This window comes from Mya arenaria, chromosome 13 (assembly GCF_026914265.1).
Source record: "Mya arenaria isolate MELC-2E11 chromosome 13, ASM2691426v1".
In the NCBI taxonomy this organism is placed as follows: Eukaryota; Metazoa; Mollusca; class Bivalvia; order Myida; family Myidae; genus Mya; species Mya arenaria.
Window position 1 is genome coordinate 16,704,157 of NC_069134.1, and position 23,149 is coordinate 16,727,305.

The 23,149-nt window shown below is 36.0% G+C and overlaps 1 long non-coding RNA gene across 1 annotated transcript; it reads right to left on the bottom strand.

The window, feature by feature from the left end:
- Positions 1-6,042: 6,042 nt before the first annotated feature.
- Positions 6,043-22,745, bottom strand: LOC128213123 (uncharacterized). Its single transcript, XR_008257685.1, has 6 exons — positions 22,694-22,745; positions 19,128-19,178; positions 18,831-18,884; positions 17,641-17,721; positions 17,371-17,423; positions 6,043-6,132 (listed from the first exon to the last, which is right to left on the bottom strand). It is a non-coding gene; the product is annotated as an uncharacterized LOC128213123 (long non-coding RNA).
- Positions 22,746-23,149: the final 404 nt, after the last annotated feature.

Here is a 23,149-nt window from a genome sequence, read left to right on the forward strand (position 1 = left end):
GTTTACCACACACACCGAACAACTGGCAACCAGCCGGTAACAAAAATAATGCGGACTGTCGCAAAAGTGTCGCGAACTGTCCAGGTGCACAGAATGTCGCACTATAGTGTACGTTGGCAGAGCGAGAATTTGAAACACGTCAGGAATTTCCATTTGAACATAAACCAGTCACTAACACAACAGTACTACCCAAAGAACCGTGAGGAAATGTTACTTTGTTCTGGGCCAGTTGCAATGCACGAAGATTCCTACATCAACAGAAAAATCGCTGGGCACGCATTGACTGAACTTACGTTGTCGGCTGATTATATTTTTATTGATGCTCAAAATTGCTACGCTTAAATTATTTAATATACATTATTGTTATCATAGATAGAATGTAGTGGATTCAGGGTTATAACTTATCAATATTGCTAGGAGGAATGAGCACTGGAAGTACAGGGACAAGCCAACCACCTGCAAGCTTACTGCACTTTTTATTGGCCAAAATGATTGAATGTAAACGCAAAACAGATAATTAACCCGAGACATGTACCAAATAATACACATTAAAACAGATCCCATTCTGAATGTAGCACCTATCCCTGACCCTTAAATAAAAAACCTTTGGGCGGAGCATCAAAAGAACAATTTCTTAAATATCATTTGTTTTTTATATCCTTTTGTTCAGTGCATTTTTCTGACTGTCACTCTATGAAAGTGTAAAATTAGTATCATAAAGTACGTTCTGAAAGGGTTTCTTAACTTTAGCGTTTACATGTCTTATATCGTCATTGTTTTGGAGAATATATACCACCACCCATAAACCCTTAAACTACACTTATACGCTACACGGGTAGAGTACATGAACGGTCAAGGGGAAGCAACTTAAATTATTCTTAAAAGCATATATCATTCAGAGTTAGATTCCCGTATTATCTGTAATTGATACCACGTTCAAGTGAATGTTTATTCGAGTTTTTAATGCACCAGTCAATTGTAACCACGCCCCCACAGGTCCGTGGGTATACCGGGGATAGCCGGGGAAATGGGCCGTGTTTTACCTTTCAGGTGGCCCCGCAGAGCCGGGTGAATGCGGTGGTTTTGTCTTCGCGCAAAATTTAGCGGGTGAATTTGCCTTACCTAGGCCCCCTGGGGTGCGGGGGCATTTGGCGGGGATTTGACCATCAGTTCGTCCCCGCAGGGCGGAGATTTTACCCGGGGTTGGCTGGACAGAAAGTCAAAGTCCCCGCTATTCCCCGGACCTGGGGGGGGGGGGGGCGTGGTTACAATTGACTGGTGCATAAGAGCACAGTCAAAAATACCCAAACCATCGATCATTGAAAGTGATTCTTGTTATTTTCTGGACCGGGGGTTGTAATGATGTAACTGATTCATCATTTACTCTTCGTCATTGTTGTTGTTGTTGTGTAGTTGTGAATATAATGACAATTACAAGTTAATTGTGTACATGTTTAACACAAGTGTATCTATAAAGGTGTCATGATTGTGTCACCAAAATTGGTTGGATGTGACCTTTCATTGTACTTAATTTACTTGACTTTGACCTAACGTTATATCCAATACATTTTCAGCTTTGTGATCATAAGTAAAAAAGGGCAAAGTTGTTCAAGGTTGTTTTCCAAGTAGATGGTATAAACAGTGACGCTTAAGTATTGTAACGTGCGCCGTCAAACAAACAAACTCCAGATAGCTCATCTTTCTGGCGTAATGAAATAAACACCAATAGATCCCTTCAGGGAAAAGCATGCTCGACCATGAAGGGGTCCACTGGTCTTTATATCCACTAACTTCTCTATTCTCACATAGCCTGGGATTTGCTAATTTGCATATTACCAACCACGTTTACATCCGGTATGAACGTACTTCCGTTTTATACGGAATATTATTTTGAACACACCTCCGCCGCTGTAGACCTCTGCCGCCTACAGGGGACCGTTACACTTCAACCATCAGGAAAGCAGAGCTTTAAAGATTGTTGAAGTTCTTAGTAACTTACTATGCCTCACAGGACAGCTGAGCTTTCTAGCAAGTGCATAGAAGTGGAAACTATGAACGCACATCCGCCGCATACAGCGGACCGTTGTGCTTACAGAGCAAGGTGCGAGAGAGATAATTTCAGGAGTATTCACGGTTAAATGGGCAAAATTAGCCACACAAACATATACATGATCAATGATGATTACAAGTTTTCTCTGTGTAACCTTGTCGTGATTTATCCCAACCAAAAGTATCATCCATGGCCGAGATAGTAAGACAGGTTCATCCAAACCTGAGTTGTTTTGGCGGAAACGAGATGTGAAACGGATGAACCGGCCATAATAGATGCCTTTCCTCTTATCACAGTTGCACAAAATAAAAAAATAGTAACAATGTTAGTTTTTTCGCTTTGTGTTTTGTGCGAAGTGAAAAAAGTAGTTCCATACGGGTGCTTTTTTCTTATTTTTGCCCGTGGGAAAATTAAAGATTTTCAGCATGGCCAATTTTTTGAATCTACTTATCTGGAGTGAGACCATGCTGGAATCCTAATCTTGCAAACGGACAATGATACAACAGTACCCGTATTTAAAAATAAATTTAAATACATTTTTACTATATATAACTGACGACAGGTAAAATACACCCATGCAAGATATTTGTTTTACCAGTGGTTACATTAGTAATGTTATCATCGCTCAACAAACAATTGTCCGATTATTTGAGAAAAAAGTGCCTGGGACAGATATATAATGTTCCTTTTGCATTGTAACTATTATGCAAATGGATGATAGGCCATTTTGTCAAGGTAAAGTATTGTATAAATTCATAGAAACGCTTTAACATATTTCTTCAAACCAATCGTTGATTTGTTGGTTCGACGTCGAGTTTATTGATGACAACAGTTTAAGTAAGCAAAACAAGCGTGCGCGCGAGCGAAGTCGTTCGTTCCCTTAATAACTTCAGTTCCTGCAAGTATTTTTAATATTAATTATACAAACTGTTGTACCATTCCAATTAGAATGAATAAAATGTTTCCATGAGGGGCATTCAAAACAAAACAAAACTATTCTTGACATTACAGGTCAATTAGGTGTTATGTTATTTATAATAGTAGATTTTATTTGAACTTGAACTCAGTTGTCAACAAAAGGTTAGAGGTCATACCTGCGAACCGGCACCGTATCGAATAGTTGTACTATTCAATAACCTTTACCATTTTCACGATTCAGTTAACATATATGATGGCTGCCGATTTTTACATTTTTTCACTGCATCATATCTATGGTATTACGTTTTAACCTGATTTTTTTGTATTTGTTTGCCTTCGTCAGATCTATGCTAGTGTCCTTTACACAGTACAATACGGTACTGCTTGAAGGTTACGGTGAGATGCAACAAGAGCTTTCACTGTACTCAAGTATGATTCAAAGGTCATTTTCAAAAGGAAAAGAATAGCAATGAAATGTGTAGATAAAAAAGGAATGTTTATGAACAAGTCTGAAATATAAAACATACTCGCTTCTCACCTAGGCGACCCGGGTTCGATTCCCGGCCTGGGCGCATGTGAGTTTGGTTTGTGGTCACGAAGCCGGACAAGTAGGTTTCGTCCGGGTACTCCGGTTACCCCCAAAACACAAGACCACACCGTCGCGTTGCATTGTGCGAACGATAGTGATTAGTATAATGTTGAAATAACTTGTTTCACAATCTTTGTAAAAAAGAGTTTCAACTAAACACACACTTACTTACATCTCATTTATGTTCTGAAACACCACATGAACCCATGCACGGTCACTGTAATATGTCAGTGTTGTTGTTGATACATACAAGAGAAAGTTACTATCCGGACACTAGATTGAGTTGTACGCACGACAGACAGTCTTTAGAGGTCAGGACACACGTTTGCGGATGTCGACTGAGCTTATTAGACGGTATAGTCCCACCATTGAGTCACACATGTCGAACAAGTGTGTTTATCAAAGCTTTGGATACTTTTAACAGCACAATGTTGAGTTCTACAGATGATATCAAGATCCGATGCCTTGAGGTTATTCCTTAATATGCTTCCATACAAAGTAGTTGGATTAATGATTTTTCGATATATGCCTACGGAAGTTAGTTAATTAAGACCCTCGCCATGTAGCACATAACCTTTTATAACGGTAAACGCGTTTTTGCCCTTTCAGTACCGTTCTTCAATACGTTTTGTAGCCCGCATCTCACAGTTAACTCATTAAGAGTTAACTTATATCCCTAAATGAGTGGAAGATTCGACCTAATTAAGCAATTATTCGGCAAATGTTACAAATAATGGTACCGTCAAGCGTTTTAAAGAGAACGACAAATTCCAAGATCGTATAATTTCAGAAATAAAGAGTTGTGCAAGGAGACGTTAAAGTCCAACTGAGCTACATATTACTTTCACTCTTGAGATTATGCTAATGACTTCCTGAAGATTAAAGGCTGTAGATATACAACTCAGTTCATTTTGAAATCTTTGTTGTTTGTTCGGAGATTTTAAAAATGACATTTTATCAACTCCATTTTCGATGACACGGTCGAAAATTTCACAAAACCTTAAGTGAAATTGACCGTGGTTTTCCATTTTCTTTGTAAATAGGAATAATGTTGCTTAGTTTCTATGATGCTGGATACCCTTCATAGCGCACTTTTATTATCAAACAGAACCTTAACGGCCATAATAACTGGTTGTCCACTGTATAAAACGTGTTCATTTAACACCGAGTCTGGACCGGGCGCTTTTTGTACGTTTAAATTTTTTAATCGCGACCCTAATTTCATGTTTTTCTTTAAATGTAATATCATCTGGTAAAGATTCGCGATTATTTCACTAACTCTGTCTTTCACGCTCAAACTCTGAGAGCGTTTTATTTCAGCCAACATCAAATGCAGATCGGTAAAAAATAGCAAAAACATCCTTTATTGTATCCACCCCGTACTTTACACAGTCAACACCGTTAAAGCTTTTATTTTCAACTTTCTAAGAAGGCGCCAGAATAACTTTGCATCAGTCCCTGCCGCATTATCGATTTGATCAAGAACATAAATAACGAACGTCTCGGAAAGCCTCCACTGAGTAGCTCTTAAAAGGGTTTTCGATCCCATAACTATTTTAAACGAATCATCGTTTGGGTTACATGTTTAGTAGCCAAATATAATTGTTTGACTTCATCATTCCAATAAGACTTTGGTTTGTGTATTTCGCTGTATGTTGGTAGATGTTTGTCACACGATGATACTAGTACTGACACAACGGTCTCATTTAGTGGTGTGCCAACGTCTAAGAGTACTAAAAGCCTGTCTGTTCTAAATGCTGTATATAACACTGCTTGACACATGCACATGTCGTTAGTTGAAAGTCTGTCCAAAGCGACATGAGTTCACCCATTATTTATATTGTTAACTTGGCGACCATTCGACGCTTCACATCTGCAGTCAGAGTCATGACAAATGGCAAGTGATCAGACGAAAGTATTTAACTTTCGTCAATGACTTCAAACGACGTGACACGTGTATCATTGTTCGGTTAGTTACGTAGCTATAGCCGTGTGTGTTGCTATATGGGCGAAGGTTAACAGGATTAAGGTTATGGATTTCTATGATTCTTGTTAATGCAACAGACTTTGGGCTGAAAGCGTTTAATTTTGTATTAAAATCACCAGAAACTTGGCAACTAAGCGTCGAAATGGTTATTTAAACGTTTTCTTCTTATTCCATTTGTATCAATTTATCAAGCTCATTCTGGTAACATTTTGATATACAATGATGTACAGACTCGACCATAGTTAACTGTGGGGTTTGTAGAAAACGTCTACATGGTCTTGGATCAGCCCTCTTAAAAGATTTAAAGATAAGTATTCGACTAACCAACTATCATAAGTATTCAAAGAAGTTTGGTTCATCTTTGAATTGCATCTGACCGATTCGCAGTCGATAAGTACAATTTATCTAATGGTAGTTATCATTTCAAACTATTGTTTTCGTCATTTGGAAATGTATTCCTATTGACTAATGGTTGCTTAAAAACGAATGGAAGACAGATTTTGGTTAATACGTATATTATGATACAACAGGTTATGAAAAACGACTACAATTCATTCAACCTATGTATATCGCCCCGTCCTGCTGCATCTGAAGCAAAACGAAAAAAATACATTAAAGAAACATTATGACATATCTGAACTATATTGAAGGTACCAGCAGCTAAAACATGCAAAAGCGTTCATAAGGAACCCTGATAGGGACTTGATGTCGTCTGATTCGAGATAGTTAAATCGACATTACACAGACAAGACAATTAGTCAACAGACAAGGCGAAATATCTCCATAATATAACGCATCATGTCTTTAAAGAAAAAGTGAACCTATTGCGCAAGTTTGACATTAACACGACATAAGTTCAACCGACAAAAACTTAATACAAAAGCCAATCTACCCTAACTTTACATAACTTTTGTCGACAATAAGTCCAAATGTTTTATGGTGGTGAGAAAAAACATACATGTGCGAGAAAAAAATATAACGTTTTGGCAATATATGAAAATATTTTGCGACACACATGTTTTCGACATCATGGTTTTCCGCTTTAACGTTAAAGTTTTACCATTAATGTATCATACAATCTTATTTTAAATACATGGTGTGTGTACGTTACTTATATATTTTTTGGAAACGCTGGTACATGTGAAAATTTCATTTATGAAAATATTTGGCGCCTTTGTACTTCTAATATACAGTATTTATAAACAATATGTCGCTATTGTTTTATAAGTTATTTTATAGCACATTCATAATTAAAATCTACGTTTTTATTTCGGTATTTTGTTGGCTCTTACATAAATTGGACCGGTTACATCAGTCATTCCAAGTGAGTACAGAGATGCATGGTACAAGGTTAACACCACACATATGTGATTTTAATTCAGCTGAAGAGGATCTTATGACAGGCCTTCGAAAACATAATGTATGATCTCCATTCATCTACATTTCATAAAACGTTTTTAGGACGTGAGCTGCGAGTGGTTCGAAGAGATGCTGGGATTGAAAATGATTCGGTGCTAATTTTGCAGTTAAATATAACAATGACAACAGCATGTCCAAAAAACAAGATTTTAAGTAAAAAGTTACATTACAGAAAGGTCAAATGATTACAGCATGCCTTGGATAAACAATTACAAAACAGAAAGGTCAAATGATGACAGCGCGGATGGGGTAAACAGTTACATAACAGAAAGGTCAAATAAAGTCAACATGTCCGGGATAAATATTTATATAACAGGAAGGTCAAATGTTAACAGCATGTCTGGGGTAAACAGTTACAAATGATTACAGCATGCCTTGGATAAACAATTACAAAACAGGATGGTCAAATGATGACAGCGCGGATGGGGTAAACAGTTACATAACAGTAAGGTCAAATAAAGTCAGCATGTCCGGGATAAATATTAATATAACAGGAAGGTCAAATGTTAACAGCATGTCTGGGGTAAACAGTTACATAACAGGATGGTCAAATAAAGTCAGCATGTCCGGGATAAATATTTATATAACAGGAAGGTCAAATGTTGACAGTATGTCTGGGGTAAAGAGTTACATAACAGGAAGGTCAAATAAAGTCAGCATGTCCGGAATAAATATTTATATAACAGAAAGGTCAAATGTTGACAGTATGTCTGGGGTAAACAGTTACATAACAGGAAGGTTAAATAAAGTCAGCATGTCCGGGATAAATATTTCTATAACAGAAAGGTCAAATGTTGACAGTATGTCTGGGGTAAACAGTTACATAACAGGAAGGTCAAATAAAGTCAGCATGTCCGGGATAAATATTTATATAACAGGAAGGTCAAATGTTGACAGTATGTCTGGGGTAAACAGTTACATAACAGGAAGGTCAAATAAAGTCAGCATGTCTGGGATAAATATTTATATAACAGGAAGGTCAAATGTTGACAGTATGTCTGGGGTAAACAGTTACATAATAGGAAGGTCAAATAAAGTCAGCATGTCCGGGATAAATATTAATATAACAGGAAGGTCAAATGTTGACAGTATGTCTGGGGTAAACAGTTACATAACAGGAAGGTCAAATAAAGTCAGCATGTCCGGGATAAATATTTATATAACAGGAAGATCAAATGTTGACAGTATGTCTGGGGTAAACAGTTACATAACAGGAAGGTCAAATAAAGTCAGCATGTCCGGGATAAATATTAATATGACAGGAAGGCCAAATGTTAACAGCATGTCTGGGGTAAAGAGTTACATAACAGGATGGTCAAATAAAGTCAGCATGTCCGGGATAAATATTTATATAACAGGAAGGTCAAATGTTAACAGCATGTCTGGGGTAAACAGTTACATAACAAGAAGGTCAAATAAAGTCAGCATGTCCGGGATAAATATTTATATAACAGGAAGGTCATATGTTAACAGCATGTCTGGGGTAAACAGTTACATAACAGGATGGTCAAATAAAGTCAGCATGCCCGGGATAAATATTTATATAACATGAAGATCAAATGTTGACAGCATGTCTGGGATAAAGAGTTACATAACAGGAAGGTCAAATAAAGTCAGCATGTCCGGGATAAATATTAATATAACAGGAAGGTCAAATGTTAACAGCATGTCTGGGGTAAACAGTTACATAACAGGATGGTCAAATAAAGTCAGCATATCCGGGATAAATATTTATATAACAGGAAGATCAAATGTTGACAGTATGTCTGGGGTAAACAGTTACATAACAGGAAGGTCAAATAAAGTCAGCATGTCCGGGATAAATATTTATATAACAGGAAGGTCAAATGTTGACAGTATGTCTGGGGTAAACAGTTACATAACAGGAAGGTCAAATAAAGTCAGCATGTCCGGGAGAAATATTAATATAACAGGAAGGTCAAATGTTGACAGTATATCTGGGGTAAACAGTTACATAACAGGAAGGTCAAATAAAGTCAGCATGTCCGGGATAAATATTTATATAACAGAAAGGTCAAATGTTGACAGTAGGTCTGGGGTAAACAGTTACATAACAGGAAGGTCAAATAAAGTCAGCATGTCCGGGATAAATATTTATATAACAGGAAGGTCAAATGTTGACAGTATGTCTGGGGTAAACAGTTACATAACAGGAAGGTCAAATAAAGTCAGCATGTCCGGGATAAATATTTATATAACAGGAAGGTCAAATGTTGACAGTATGTCTGGGGTAAACAGTTACATAACAGGAAGGTCAAATAAAGTCAGCATGTCCGGGATAAATATTTATATAACAGGAAGGTCAAATGTTGACAGTATGTCTGGGGTAAACAGTTACATAATAGGAAGGTCAAATAAAGTCAGCATGTCCGGGATAAATATTAATATAACAGGAAGGTCAAATGTTGACAGTATGTCTGGGGTAAACAGTTACATAACAGGAAGGTCAAATAAAGTCAGCATGTCCGGGATAAATATTTATATAACAGGAAGATCAAATGTTGACAGTATGTCTGGGGTAAACAGTTACATAACAGGAAGGTCAAATAAAGTCAGCATGTCCGGGATTAATATTAATATGACAGGAAGGTCAAATGTTAACAGCATGTCTGGGGTAAACAGTTACATAACAGGATGGTCAAATAAAGTCAGCATGTCCGGGATAAATATTTATATAACAGGAAGGTCAAATGTTAACAGCATGTCTGGGGTAAACAGTTACATAACAGGAAGGTCAAATAAAGTCAGCATGTCCGGGATAAATATTAATATAACAGGAAGGTCATATGTTAACAGCATGTCTGGGGTAAACAGTTACATAACAGGATGGTCAAATAAAGTCAGCATGTCCGGGATAAATATTTATATAACAGGAAGATCAAATGTTGACAGCATGTCTGGGGTAAAGAGTTACATAACAGGAAGGTCAAATAAAGTCAGCATGTCCGGGATAAATATTTATATAACAAAAAGGTCAAATGTTGACAGTATGTCTGGGGTAAACAGTTACATAACAGGAAGGTCAAATAAAGTCAGCATGTCCGGGATAAATATTTATATAACAGGAAGATCAAATGTTGACAGTATGTTTGGGGTAAACAGTTACATAACAGGAAGGTCAAATAAAGTCAGCATGTCCGAGATAAATAATAATATGACAGGAAGGTCAAATGTTAACAGCATGTCTGGGGTAAACAGTTACATAACAGGATGGTCAAATAAAGTCAGCATGTCCGGGATAAATATTAATATAACAGGAAGGTCAAATGTTGACAGTATGTCTGGGGTAAACAGTTACATAACAGGAAGGTCAAATAAAGTCAGCATGTCCGGGATAAATATTTATATAGCAGGAAGGTCAAATGTTAACAGCATGACTGGGGTAAAGAGTTACATAACAGGATGGTCAAATAAAGTCAGCATGTCCGGGATAAATATTTATATAACAGGAAGGTCAAATGTTAACAGCATGTCTGGGGTAAACAGTTACATAACAGGAAGGTCAAACAAAGTCAGCATGTCCGGGATAAATATTAATATAACAGGAAGGTCAAATGTTAACAGCATGTCTGGGGTAAACAGTTACATAACAGGATGGTCAAATAAAGTCAGCATGTCCGGGATAAATATTTATATAACAGGAAGATCAAATGTTGACAGTATATCTGGGGTAAACAGTTACATAACAGGAAGGTCAAATAAAGTCAGCATGTCCGGGATAAATATTTATATAACAGGAAGGTCAAATGTTGACAGTATGTCTGGGGTAAACAGTTACATAACAGGATGGTCAAATAAAGTCAGCATGTCCGGGATAAATATTTATATAACAGGAAGATCAAATGTTGACAGTATATCTGGGGTAAACAGTTACATAACAGGAAGGTCAAATAAAGTCAGCATGTCCGGGATAAATATTTATATAACAGGAAGGTCAAATGTTGACAGTATGTCTGGGGTAAACAGTTACATAACAGGATGGTCAAATAAAGTCAGCATGTCCGGGATAAATATTTATATATAACAGGAAGGTCAAATATTGACAGTATATCTGGGGTAAACAGTTACATAACAGGAAGGTCAAATAAAGTCAGCATGTCCGGGATAAATATTTATATAACAGGAAGGTCAAATGTTGACAGTATGTCTGGGGTAAACAGTTACATAACAGGAAGGTCAATTAAAGTCAGCATGTCCGGGATAAATATTTATATAACAGGAAGGTCAAATGTTGACAGTATGTCTGGGGTAAACAGTTACATAACAGGAAGTTCAAATAAAGTCAGCATGTCCGGGATAAATATTTATATAGCAGGAAGGTCAAATGTTGACAGTATGTCTGGGGTAAACAGTTACATAACAGGAAGGTCAAATAAAGTCAGCATGTCCGGGATAAATATTTATATAACAGGAAGGTCAAATGTTGACAGTATGTCTGGGGTAAACAGTTACATAACAGGAAGGTCAAATAAAGTCAGCATGTCCGGGATAAATATTTATATAACAGGAAGGTCAAATGTTGACAGTATGTCTGGGGTAAACAGTTACATAACAGGAAGGTTAAATAAAGTCAGCATGTCCGGGATAAATATTTATATAACAGGAAGATCAAATGTTGACAGCATGTCTGGGGTAAACAGTTACATGACAGGAAGGTCAAATAAAGTCAGCATGTCCGGGATAAATATTAATATGACAGGAAGGTCAAATGTTAACAGCATGTCTGGGGTAAACAGTTACATAACAGGATGGTCAAATAAAGTCAGCATGTCCGGGATAAATATTTATATAACAGGAAGGTCAAATGTTGACAGCATTTCTGGGGTAAACAGTTACATAACAGGAAGGTCAAATAAAGTCAGCATGTCCGGGATAAATATTTATATAACAGGAAGGTCAAATGTTAACAGCATGTCTGGGGTAAACAGTTACATAACAGGAAGGTCAAATAAAGTCAGCATGTCCGGGATAAATATTTATATAACAGGAAGGTCAAATGATGACATTATGTCTGGGGTTAACAGTTACATAACAGGAAGGACAAATGATGTCAGCATGTCCGGGATAAATATTTATATAACAGGAAGGTAAAATGTTGACAGCATGTCTGGGGTAAACAGTTACATAACAGAAAGCACAAATGCATGTCTGGGGTAATTATTGATATATCAGGAATGTCAAATGATGACATTAGGTCCGGGTTATACAGTTACATTACAATAAGGTCGAATTATGTCAGCATGTCTGGAGTAAACAGTTACAAAACAGGAAGTTCAAATGATGACTGCATATCTTGGGTAAGCAGTTACAAAAGGGAAAGGTCAAATGATGACAGCATGCCTGGGGTAAACAGTTACATAATTTGAAGGTCAAATGTTGACAGCATGTCTGGGGTGAACAGAAACAAAACAGGAAGGTAAAATGATGACAGCAGGTCTGGGGTAATCAGTAACAAAACAGAAAGGTCAAATGATGACAGCAGGTCTGGGGTATACAATAACATTACAGTAAGGTCGAATTATGACAGCATGACTGGGGTTAACAGTTACAAAAATGAAGGTTAAATGATGACAGCAGGTTCGGGGTATACAGTTACATTACAGGAAGGTCAAATGATGACAGCATGTCCGGGGTTAACAGTTACAAAAAATGAAGGTTAAATGATGACAGCAGGTCCGGGGTATACAGTTACATTACAGTAAGGACGAATAATGACAGCATGTCCGGGGTAAACAGTTACATAACAGGAAGGTCAAATGATGAAAGCATGTTTGGGGTAAATATCTACATACCAGGAAGGTCAAATGATGAAAGCATGTCTTGGGTAAATATCTACATACCAGGAAGGTCAAATGATGAAAGCATGTCTTGGGTTAACATTTACATAACAGGAAAGTTAAATGTTGCTAGGGTTTCTTGGTAGATATTTACATAACAGGAAGGTCAAAAGATGTCAGTATGTCTGGGGTAAACAGTTACATAACAAGAAGATAAAATGATGACAGCATGACCGGGATAAACATAAAAAAAACAGAAAGGTCAAATCGAGACAGAACGTTTGGGGCTAACAGTTACATAACAGGAAGAGCAAATGTTGATAATATGTCTGGGGTAAATATTGATATAACATAATGGTCAAATGATGTCAGCATGTCCGGGATAAATATTTATATAACAGGAAGGTCAAATGTTGACAGCATTTCTGGGGGTAATGTTGATATTAGAGGAAGGTCAAATGATGACAGCAGGTCCGGGGTATACAGTTACATTACAGTAAGGTCGAATTATGTCAGCATGTCTGGGGTTAACAGTTACATAACAGGAAGGTCAAAAGATGGCAGCATGTCTGGGGTAAACATTTACATAACAGGAAGTTCAAATGATGACAGCATGTTTTGGGTAAACAGTTACATAACAGGAAGGTCAAATGATGAAAGCATGTCTGGGGTAAACAGAAACATTACAGGAAGGTAAAATGATTACAGCAGGTCTGGGATAATCAGTAACATAACAGAAAGGTCAAATGATGACAGCAGGTCTGGGGTATACAGTAACATTACAGTAAGGTCGAATTATGACAGCATGACTGGGGTAAACAGTTACATAACAGGCAGGTCAAGCCTTGCCAGGCTGTCTGGGGTAAATATTTACATAACAGGAAGGTCAAATGATGACAGCATACCTGGGGAAAACAGTTACATTACAGAAAGGTCAAATGATGACAGTATGTCCAGTATTTACAGTTACATTACAGAAAGCACAAACGATGTCAGCATGTCTGGGATAATCAGTTACATAACAGGAAGGTCAAACGATGTCAGCATGTCTGTGGTAGACAGTTTATTAACTTGAATGTCAATTGATGACAGCATGTCTGGGGTGATCAGACACATCACAGGAAGGTGAAAGGATGACATCAGGTCTGGGGTAATCAGTTATATTACAGCAAGGTCGAATAATGGAAGCATGTCTGGGGTAAAGAGTTACATTACAGGCAGGTCAAATGATGACAGCATGTCTTGGGTAAACAGCTACATAACATGAAGGTCAAATAAGGACGGCATATCTTGGGTAAATATTTCCATAACAGAAGATCAAATGATGACAGCATACCTGGGATAAACAGTTACATAACATGAATGTGAAATGTTAATAACATGACCGGGGTATACATTTACATTACAGGAAGGTCAAATGATGACAGTATGTCTGGGGTAAACAGTTACATTACAGGAAGTTCAAATGATGACAGCATCTCTGGGGTAAACAGTTACATAACAGGAAGGTCAAATGATGACAGAAGTCTTGGGTCAACAGTTACATAACAGGCAGGTCAAACGATGTCAGCATGTTTGGGGATAACAGTTACAAAACAGGAAGAACAAATGTTGACAACATGTCTGGGGTTAATATTGATATAACATGAAGGTCAAATGATGTCAGCATGGCCGGGATAAATATTTATATTAGAGGAAGGTCAAATGATGACAGCAGGTCCGGGGTATACAGTTACATTACAGTAAGGTCGAATTATGTCAGCATGTCTGGGGTAAACATTTACATAACAGGAAGGTCAAATGATGACAGCATGTTTTGGGTAAACAGTTACATAACAGGAAGGTCAAATGATAAAAGCATGTCTGGGGTAAATAGAAACATTACAGGAAGGTAAAATGATTACAGCAGGTCTGGGGTAATCAGTAATATAACAGAAAGGTCAAATGATGACAGCAGGTCTGGGGTATACAATAACATTACAGTAAGGTCGAATTATGACAGCATGACTGGGGTAAACAGTTACATAACAGGCATGTCAAGCCTTGCCAGGCTGTCTGGGGTTAATATTTACATAACAGGAAGGTCAAATGATGACAGCATACCTGGGGAAAACAGTTACATTACAGAAAGGTGAAATGATGACAGTATGTCCAGGATTTAAAGTTACATTACAGGAAGGCCAAATGATGACAGCATGTCCGGGGTATACAATAACATTACAGAACGGTCAAAGGATGTCAGCATGTCTTGGGTAAATAGTTACAGGTAAATTTCTTGTAAAATAATTAAACAATTCTCGTAACGTTTCAAGCCTAGTTTTACTGTGTCAGCAGTTTTTGCAGAAACAAGATATGCTAAACAGTTTGGACGGATATAGTTGTATTTTTTTTTTTCACCGACAGATTTGTTTTAACCAGCCGAGTTCTCTGATTGGACATTTAATTTACATAAGGTTATCTACTTGATTTGGGTACATGTATATGAAAATATCTATTAAAAGACTCACATAACTTTAAAAAGAATAAGAATGCAACATTATCAAGAATGAAAATATTGAAATGTAACATTGCATCACAAGTCCGGACTGTATCCCGACCATGCATCATAGGATTTTCAAAATAAACTTAGCATGCTATGATGGTTTACCATGATGAGGTGGCTTGTCGCGCACAAGACTCCGGTCTGTACCTCAAAGGTCAAAGTCACGCTTGGAGTTCAAAGGTTGAAACATGTTTGTGTCAAAGCTCCTTCGACGGGCTTCTGTTTTGAGTTACAGTCATATACCTTTCGGGTAAGATTGCGCCTGATTGGTACAGAATTAAATTCTGACAAGCGGTTTCAGAAATAATATTTCAAGTTTAAATGATGAACATACAGGGAAAGAGCCCACGCCTGGCTGCCATGTGTTATGAATTGAATGGAATCATTAACGCAATTTTTAGTAGATTACCACTAGGTTATTCTACACACCAAGATCTAGAACAAATGCTTTAAACAATATGTGTTCTCAGCTCTTGATGCCAACTAACATAGGCAGCAGGAAGAACAAGGCAAAGAATTATTTGTAACTCAAGTTTCAAAAATAAGTCATCAAAAGGTAAGCGACACGCCAAAAAGTTCTTTTTTTGTTTGCAACGAGGTGTAAGTCGAAATGTTTAGAATAAAACACTGCAACGCGAGATATTTGAATACGAGAATCATACATTGACACCGTTTGTCGACAAAAAATATGTTGTGTTTTTTTTTCTGAGGTATATGTCGACATTTATATTACGTTATTTTGTCGCTTTTTTGCCGCATTGAAGTGACATTTACTCGGTAAACTTACTGTTTTAACGACATGATGTGTCATTTGTAGACCTTTGACTTTTTGGTAAACAACTAATCGAGTTGGTCGTGTTATCCACTTAACTAGTATCAAATCAGACGAAATCCTGTTGCCATTCGGGTGCCCAATATACGCCTCCGCAAATTGTATTTGCTGCTTAGTGGCGTAGTGGTTACATTCTGTATACAAACCTTTTGTTTTGGGGTCGAATTGTTGATTATCAAATTTTATATATTTATTGAAGTACGGTCCATATTTCCTAGCATTTACATAATTAGTTTATGAAAGAATAACAAGTTGGAAACATGCAATTGAATCTTTTCGTCAAGGTAAACAATAAACTTGTTATGGAAGCGTATATGATATATACAGATGCTGCGGTCATGTAGTCAGTCGACTTGATTTATGTCGACTTTACGAGTAATTACGCGACATTTTGCCAAATTCCTGTGTACTTCTTTACATATTAACTGAAAAACAACATGTCTAATTTATAGTTTCACGATATGATTTCACGTCAGTAGGGTTATCAGTATATGCATCTTTAATTCAGTAGCTCTTGGTATAATAATCTAGTTGTGTCTGCATGGATTCATTAAAATCAACTATGTTTTCCCCTATGATATTCTTAGCACATTTTCGCCAGGATTGGTCTTGAATCTTGTAGAATTTTACAATTATTCTATGTATAGGAGTTTGAGGATAAAAAAAATATTCTTATAGAATTTGAGAAAACAAATCCTGAGAAGGTTTGTAAAATGTAATGAAACATATTAGTTTTGGATATAAGGGCGCACTTCTTTGATCCTGGGTCTTTGTTAAAATTTTCATTAATTTAAAAAAGTAAACAAGTCTTTATAAAAGTTTTACCAGTGCTAGAACATTTCATAAATTTTGGTTGTATTTAAAATTTTCTGTAAGGATTATACTTCAACCTTTTGAGGGAATAATTCTGAAAATGTTGTTGGATTTATTTAGTGCACATACATTGTGTTTGATATTCTTTATTCCAGGGTTTTTAGTAGTTTACTTACTTCTTTGAAATAACTTTGGCAAAACCGTTCTTGAATAAATTTTGTTAATGTTTAAGGTATGTTCCTGGTTTCTCTTCCTCTGGTGCTTATGTTGATCGTTACAATATGTCGTGTTATATCTCGTCAAGTCGACGTGAGACTAGGCGAGAAGACTTCAAGATAATAGCATCAGTATATACGATATACACTTCCATAGTGAATACGACACCATAAATTAAAATTAAGAAATATACAAGAGCAGCTTACCAATAACATTTGTACCCTACCGAAATGACTAGTGTACTACTTGGCAGTGACATCTGCAACGAAACCGACAACGATATATTGATAATTTGCCAAGATAATTAGACAAGATAATTGGCCATAATAATCGACAAGTATAAGAGAAAAATATTAAAACCATCGTGCATCGTCTTGACAGATAATATATATATAGTTCTATCAAACAGTTAGCTTTAACTCAATAATGTTGTTTGCATTGTTTGATGCCAAAGGAACAATACCACAGACACCTACTGAGGTTACGAAGTGCAATCGCATTTCCTTGTCTACGAAGGCCAATGGACGTGTCAATCACTTCTTGATCAGCATCTTGCGCTGAAATAAAAACATCACATTAATGAAATGTACAAGAGAATTATAAAGAAAAAAACAGAAGACATTTTCTTGAAGGAAAGAACTATGAATTAATAAAAATAAGATTGCACTCATTATTACTGAAGTACATTAATCACGTTCCACATACCATGGGTATTCACGTCACCTGTTAACAAAATGTTGAAGGGTATTCGGACAAAATTCAGCCATGATTTTCACCCATTATTTTTTCCAAAAATGAACATTGCTACAAAAGCAGTAACATATATGTTTTTACTCTCGATTGTGAAGACAGCTGAAAGCTGGTATGACTCACTCTCGATACCGCTTCCTGAGCAGAAGCAAGAACCTTTTCCTGTTTAAGAGGCCATGAGAAATAATTCCAGTGTAAGAGGCGGACACCTTTGTAACAATAAACTAATCTTATTTGAGGCTTAGTTTCACATAATAATTAATAGGTAGGTGCAAAAGCCCACAAGTAACCATTCAGTAGCTCAAAAGAAAAGGTGGAATGATCACAATGTTGGTCATTCACAGATATTGAAATGCCTTAACTACGGGCAAGTTTTTAAGTAAAGATGTGCACACGCATACCAACTCTCTATCCGGTCATTGTCGTAACAAAATTCATTTACCTCCCCCCCCCCACGAATTGTAACAGGTATTTGTTAATTAATGAAACAAGGATTGCCGCTTATACGACAACAGTATTTTTAGAACCTACGTTTAAGGTCAATGGAATTGCCGACATGCTACCGCTAAGTTCTAGGCTTAATCATTAAGCATTTCAACTTCTGCGGGGGTTTAAAATTCCTCCCACTGCCACTCATCCGATACACATCCGATTTTGCGTTGACAATGGGTCAGCCAATGTGTATTCTACGCTCACTCCGCCCATTCTTGATAATCAAAATTAAATAATCAAATCTTAATAATTCATGCCATCTAACTATAACTTAGATTGGTAATTTTAACCTTCCACTATAGAGCAGAAAGCGTTTTAGTTTTGTTTTAAAATGCATCGATGTACTGTTTTTAGATTGTTTAGTTTATATACAGATTTGAACAAATACCAGTTACAGTTGTGTTTAATAGGGATGTGTACTCACCCCTTGCACTCCTCGGGTATACCAGGTTTGGTCGCGGAAAACGCCTTCGTCGGTCTGAAAAGTGTGAATTAAGGATGTTATTATAATACATCTAATTGTATATTAGCAACAGTTTCCGAGTACTTTTCTCACCTACTCACTCAATACCAAATGTTGCTTATTTTTTGTAGACGACACTTACATAACAAAACCATTTATCAATGGATAAAAACAAAACGAAAGACAAACTATTTGGATGTGAGAACAGATATTTTAAAATTTACAACATAGCAGTATGCCAATGCATTGAATGCTTACGCCTTGGATACACCAGGTTTGCCGGTGGTAGTAGACTCAATCTCCCTCGCGCTGAAATAGAGAACATTGTCATTAATACTAAATTACTAATGCAATAATTACGAACCATAGGGACGATCCAAGAAGCCAATCATTTACAAGGGCCCTATTTTAAGGCAGCACGTTTCTATGTTTTTCATATATATTTAGACCAAACCACCAATGTTAAGTTAATTGTTTGAAAATTCATTTTTTTTTAAGAACGCAAGTTTTATGCTAGTTTGATGTTATTTTACATAATGAACTTAAACATTAGTCATATCACAAAGTTCCCGACCTTTAACCATGATTTTGAATTTATAAGTTGCTGAATTAAACATATACTCGAAAAGGATGGGATTAAAAAATTCAAACGTAGCCATCTCACTCGATATGTTTTCATTGTTTGTTAAAAATATTATGTTTGTTAAATGCTCAATTGCAAAACTGCTTCCGGCTTAAAGCATCTTATTCCAACATTTTGTTTGAAGAAAAGAGAGTAAATATTGATAGACAATCACAACATAAACTATAACTATGCTGGTTATAAAAAAACGCCTACTCTTGAAGAAATCATAGAAAGAAACTTCATTATAATGACTGACCGTTAAGAAATGAGGGGGTTGATTTTCTTCTCATAAAATTGACACCCATGTCATTTTCAAAATTTATCGTTTGTATAATATGCAATTGACATATTCGCATAATGGTTAGGAAACTATGTCAACTAAACATAACAAAACAGTTTACTCATGTTTTTGTTGGATTTATTATTCAGCTATCAATAGAAAATAGGTCAAAATTTGTAAGACAAAAACATTACACAATGTCGAGAACACATTTGAGAGATCTGTTTCATGAGTTAAGCAACAAAATAAACAAAATAACAACACTCGATAATACTGGTTTTATCTTAAATGTAAGCTTCTTGAGTGAAATTCAGCTGAAAATTGGTGAAAATGTTCTACTTTTGTTTGTAAACATGCATGTGTTTGATGGGAGAATCGGTTTTATTACTCCATAAACAATATGTTTACAAAATAACCGAAATACGTGTGAAGATTAAACATATTTATATGGCACTGCATTCCCCGATTTCTCAAATAAGCCCTCATAATTGTGATATTAAATAGAATAACGAGTCATACTTATGTTTTACAATGCTATCCGTTCTTTTGCTCTAGCTCGGAAGTGTCATTGGCTCTTTTTTATACACAGCTCCTAAAAGAGCTGGAGCCACTGTTTCGCATCCGTGTAATATTAGTCATGTAAGTTTATGGTCCTAAGTCATACAATTTCAAGTTAATGTATTGAATATTTTTTTTATAAAACCGTTACCGGTGACCGAACCCTACTGAACCCGAAACAAATCGAGTCATCTACTGGACAAGGGCATCATTCCACTGAGTTTCCTGTTCCTGGGTCAAATTGTACTCGAGTTATTGTGCAGACAATACCAGTCTACCGACGGACAGACCGGCCTACCGACATGTGCAATCTTTATGCCCATATCTTGAGAAGGACATACGCATGAGACCATACACCATATTGTGAACATCGTCAAATACAAAATCATAAATTCAGGACTGACACTATTGTACTCATACCTAGGGACCCGATTCACTCCTGGTCTGTTTACATAACCAAAGAAGATCGTGATAAGTTTTCAGCCTTTAAGATGGTGAAAATCTACCAAAATTACTTGCTGTGTATTGTCTTGATATATATATATATATATATATATATATATATATATATATATATATATATATATATATATATATATATATATATCCTCTTATGTTTGTGTTGTGCCTTTAAAAAAATAATTAATACATTATCAATCCAACCATCCATACATCAGTGTCACTAGTACAGAAGTATCATGACGATACAATAAGTAGAGGCAAACATCACGGATGTCAGAGAAGGCAGTTAGAACATCCTGGAACTCAACACTTTGTTGGAACCTCTAAACAGTGAATATTGTTAACGTAATTAGAATTCATTATATGATTGTATAAAATGAAGGTTATAAAATTAACAGTCAATAAATTACAACAGTATAAAGAGATTAACACAAAATTATTTAACTATCAGTTTATTTCTTATTAAATAAAATACTTGTACCTAGTGTATGTGGCTGATTGACCCCGGTCATGAGAAAGAAGCATATTTACAGAAAAGCAAACCTCAGAAACATGTTTAACTATAACTAGTTGTGAAATGTATGTATTTCTGATTATAATTTGTTCAAGTTTAAGTAAAGATGTCAACATACAGTTTTGGATAGCTACCATGTCTCCAGGGATGCTTAAAATGCCGGAGAAAGATGATGTGTCATTACAGTCTCCGGGTGACATTTTAAGAAAACTGGGGTCTATGCTGACATTTCTACTGCCAAGAAGTGAGAGAAAATGAAATACAATCCAAGGAACTAGCTCTGATGCACTTGATACCATACCTGTTGTTTTTGTTTTTGTCATGAGTGTTAGAATTCGGATTATGTCCCAAATCCTAAGCATTGTTGAAACAGTCAGTATTGCTTACAATTCATTTTGTAACCAGAAGGTGCAATTTAACTTTTGACTATAACCTTTTATGTAATGTTAGAAGTGCGACAGTTTTCGAAAGAAATGTTTTCTAGCCTCTTTTCCACCTTAATAGCCCTTCCATCTTTTACCAAATGCGCTCCGGTGTTTGCCAATTACGTGTTTTCCCATTGCGAATTCACGTCTGTATTCTCTTTACTGTTGAGATTATTTTACTATAATTGCATGTAAACCAAATATGATGTGGAATGGGTTTATTGAAATACGATTGGAACAGTCTATTGCTTCCAAAACACCAATTTGTTCAACCTAACAGTTATTGCCTTATGTAGGTTATACACAAACGAATGCGTTAACGATGGCTAATATTTTAATTACAAAACAACTCCTTTTTAAATGAATATCAAAGCAAAACCACCTTGTTCGCCCTCCATTTTAATCTTAAGTTCGAGCTGAATATGTTATTTGTTGTTATTGAAGATTTAAAAATTAATATTTCTGTAGTGTATGTTTCTAAGTACTGTATCATGTGTTACATTTGAGTCTGGGTGCCTTTCTTTGTCACACAAATAAAAAAACAAAAACACTTTCTAGCCTTTTTGAAGCAAAACTTCCGTGTCCGTCTTCCATTTTTTATTTACCTCGGGCTGAACATTTCATGTACGTATTTGTAAAAAGAGACCACTCGTGATATACCCCCAGACATGTACATTAGCGGAAAAGATATATCTTGACCTATTTTAAATCATTCATAATTAGAATTGAGTTTCGATTTCGTTTATCTATTATAACTATCTTACTATTATATATTATAATATATTATGATATTTTAGTATACATACTGCCATACAAATCGTGTTGATTTCATCATGTTTTTAGAAATAAAGAAAATAAACATCCATTTTTCACCGTAAAAAACGTAAGAACATTTTTAATACACCAGTTCTTAAACAAGTCTTTACCGTTTTAAGTAAAACTAAAACAAAACTAATGTACCTTCATTCCTTCTCTTTACTCTCAATAATTTATAAATCCTACTACCGTTGTGAACGCGTCTCAGTAGAATACGTTTATCGCTACCCGATAAATACAATAAAAATACTATTAGGCCAAGTAAAATATATGCCGACAATTTGTTTGGTGGTTGGTTATTGGTAATCGTACGTTAATGTCTTTGCAACTATTCATTGTTTACCCCTTGAACCGTGTGTTTCTAACGAGGTCTTTGATAAAGTTAGAGTTAAACCATTTCTCTTGTGAATTTGTAAATTCCTTACTGTGAGACCTAACTAACAAACTTAAACGTGTCTTACACGTTTCAACTTTGTTTCATCTACATTGTCAAAAGTCTAATGTTCTGCAATGAGAGTATTTACACTTCACAACATTCCGAAGGCAACCTTCAGCTAGCCGGAAATGCATCAGAAATGCATATAAGTATTCTCTCTTTTA